Below are 3095 nucleotides of genomic sequence, written 5' to 3'. Positions count from 1 at the left end.
GGTGTTAGGAACAAGCTAGGCAGGGTAGTGTCGGAAGGGGTTGAGATGGTGCATGTCGCCACTGACTTCACGCCACTGCACGAGATTTAGGAGCAGGAGAGAGATGTAGGGGAGGGAGGCTTTTTCTGGATCTCCTGACCCAGCGGGTGCCGATTGACATAGCACAGGCTATGGAGGCCCCGCTCACTCTCAAAGAACTTGAGGGTGCCCTCCATAGAATGAACAGGCGGGAAGGTGCCTGGCATCGATGGGCTGCCCCGGTGGAGTTTTATCTCAAGTTTTGGGATATACTTGGGCCGGTAGTGCTGGAGGTGTTGTCCGCAATACTCCGCACAGGTATGAGGGGAGGGTCTCTGGCCACCGGAGTTATCTCCCTACTGTTTAAGAAAGGGATCACACCGACCTAGGGAACTGGCGGCCACTGACCATGCTGTGTGTTGATTACAAACTCCTGGCAAAGGTCTTAGCGGATCGTCTGGGCACAGCACTTCCTCATGTCATCCATGTGGACCAGACATGCGGGGTGGCGGGGCGCTCGGTGAGATGGAACCTCCAACTCATTCGGGACGCTGTCGCTTGGGCGGAAGACAGGCACCTGCCACTTATGGTGGTTGGTCTCGACCAGGCAAAAGCTTTCGACAGGGTTCACTGGGGTTTTATGTTTAGGGTTTTGAGCAGGTTAGGCTTTAGTCAGGTTTTTGTAGGATGGTTACGTTTAATGTACACAGGGGTGGGGAGCATGGTTTCAGTCAACGGTCACCTAGGGGATGTTTTCAGGTTGCACTCAGGGGTAAGACAGGGGTGTCCCGCTTTCACCACTGCTCTACATCCTTTATACGGAGCCCTGGCGGCAGCCATTCGGGCTGACCCAGGTGTGAAAGGTTTCCTGGTACCTGGCAGCGGGGGCCTAAGGGTCAAACTGTCTCAGTATGCAGATGATACCACACTGCTGCTGTGCAGCGTACGCATGCTTGCTCCCGATCCTTGGAGATTTTCCAGAATTTCGACGGGTGACTGGCGCAAAACTGAATTGTGCCAAGTCCTCGGTGAAGTTCTTTGGGCGGTGGAAAGAAAGGACGGATGTACCAGGGGGGCTGTCGCTCTGCACGGGACCTCTGAAGGTACTAGGGGTCTAGTGCCATGACCAGCTGGACCAAGGGTAAACTTTTTGGCGGTCAGAAGAAGCTTTGAAGCTCCTGGAAGAGTAGTGCACAGCTTTCATTGGGAAGGTACTTGTTCTGAAGGTAGACGTTCTGCCATCTCTCCTGTACTTGGCATACATACCACTGCCAGCCAGCATGAGGAGGCCTCTAATCGCCCCACTGCGTGTTTATTTTCATGTGGGGAGGAAGATACGAGTGTGTGGCGAGGGCCGCATGTGGCTGGGATGAAGCAGGGGAGAGATGTGCCACACCTCTCGCTGAAACTGGACTGCATCTTTGTTTCATTTCTGTTTAGGGAGTTATCCGCTCCAGTTGCGCATCCTTCAGGGCATTTCCTACGACTCTACTTTTCCTATCAGGCCAGGAGCATGTTGGTTTGGAACAACCTGACACCCGGGTGGAGCAGCAGCCATGGCATTACCATCATGCAGCCAGGTGGCTGAGGGCCCATCCTGAGGCTTCAGAAACAGCAGTCAGGCTAAATCTGCAGTCCTCTACAGGGTGGTGAGACAGAGGGAGTGTGCAGGTCAGTGATTCTGGGATCCACGACAGGCATTTGGAGGATCCAGCCACGAGACTGGACAATGGTCTCAAAGATCTTAATTGGCTGTGCCTCCACAAGAAACTTGCCAGTACGAGCATTGATGCATCGGCATGGTTTGGCAAGATCCCTGAGTGTCCAGGAAAACTGTTCGGGGGAGGAGACCCTTAGACATGTCTGTGGGACTGTCATTTTCGCTGGATTGGTGTGGGCTAGAGCAGCGACATGGCTAGTCCAGCTAGACGTTGGTTTCATTTTAACATGGACAAGGGTGGAAAAAGGGGTGGGTACAGGAAGAAGAAATTTCATCATTTGGTTATTCATCAGCCTCGTAAAGAGGGGTTTGTGGTTGGCAAGGCAAGACCTAGTGAGCAAAAACAGGAACACTGGCATAGAGGGAGTGTTAAAACGGGTTGAACAAGATGTAAGATTTTTAGCACTGGGAGATGAAAAAGGGGCTTGCTCCGTTCACTCCACGCATTGACCTGGTATTGCAGCATCGCCAGGAACGGTGCACCCTTCGAATGACTTGTGAACAACAAAACATCAAACTCTTTAATGCAAGACACGAGGCTGTGTATGTGAGTAAAGAAAAGCCCACTCCTTAATTGTGCTCTTCCTGGAACCTCATTGTTCTCCCACTCTCAAATCACTATATCCATCAGCCGTGTCTGCTGGGGGAAATTATTTCCAGCTCTGAATCAACAGCGAGGGGGGAAGGAAGATAAATACAGCTATTCAGTTTCGCCGATTTGATTGGAGGGAAATAAATTGAAGAATGTGGGAATATTGCCCTCTCGGAAGGAAATGTGGGCGGGAGTAGTGGAATGGGTGTGGCTTGGAATTTGGAACGCGCCACGTCGACTGAGGCTCACCGCGAGAGTTTTGGCTGGGACGACTGGTGTCTCTGGCTGCTCTCACCGGGGGGCGGTACTTACTTTGGTTTCTCTTCATAACGCACAAGTCTTTCGCCTTTACTAAAGACTTCCGTGGAGAGGAACACCAATGAGTTGAACCTATTTTTGGCAGGCTTTGCCATTGTGCTTGACCTTGTAGGGCCTGTGCGGTTGTGCTAAGCAGCATCCCCCGCAATGCCCAATTGAAAGTACTGCACCATGACAAGCGACACGTGTGCCACGAGGTTGACACGGGCAGCAAACAGTTGGGGATCATCGCTTCTCGGCCTTTTGGCTAAGATCAAGTGTAGTATCTGTTCTTATCAGTTTAATATCTGATATGTCCTCTATATGAGGATAACTTATTAAGCAGATTTTTAGCACTGGGAGATGAAAAAGGGGCTTGCTCCGTTCACTCCACGCATTGACCTGGTATTGCAGCATCGCCAGGAACGGTGCACCCTTCGAATGACTTGTGAACAACAAAACATCAAA

At 51.5% G+C, this 3095-nt stretch overlaps 2 non-coding genes and 1 pseudogene across 2 annotated transcripts; all 3 read left to right on the top strand.

Moving 5' to 3' along the window:
* The first annotated feature begins 2086 nt into the window (after positions 1-2086).
* On the top strand, positions 2087-2226 carry LOC129114504 (U2 spliceosomal RNA; annotated as a pseudogene).
* Positions 2227-2638: 412 nt separating this feature from the next.
* On the top strand, positions 2639-2751 carry LOC129114505 (U5 spliceosomal RNA). The gene has a single exon (XR_008532511.1). It is a non-coding gene; the product is annotated as a U5 spliceosomal RNA (small nuclear RNA).
* A 124-nt stretch (positions 2752-2875) lies between these two features.
* On the top strand, positions 2876-3066 carry LOC129114502 (U2 spliceosomal RNA). Its single transcript, XR_008532510.1, has one exon. It is a non-coding gene; the product is annotated as a U2 spliceosomal RNA (small nuclear RNA).
* Positions 3067-3095: the final 29 nt, after the last annotated feature.

This window comes from Anoplopoma fimbria, unplaced genomic scaffold (assembly GCF_027596085.1).
Source record: "Anoplopoma fimbria isolate UVic2021 breed Golden Eagle Sablefish unplaced genomic scaffold, Afim_UVic_2022 Un_contig_4556_pilon_pilon, whole genome shotgun sequence".
Classification (NCBI taxonomy): Eukaryota; Metazoa; Chordata; class Actinopteri; order Perciformes; family Anoplopomatidae; genus Anoplopoma; species Anoplopoma fimbria.
The sequence above is the reverse complement of the archived record's forward strand: the minus strand, read 5'-3'. Positions and strand labels throughout refer to the sequence as shown.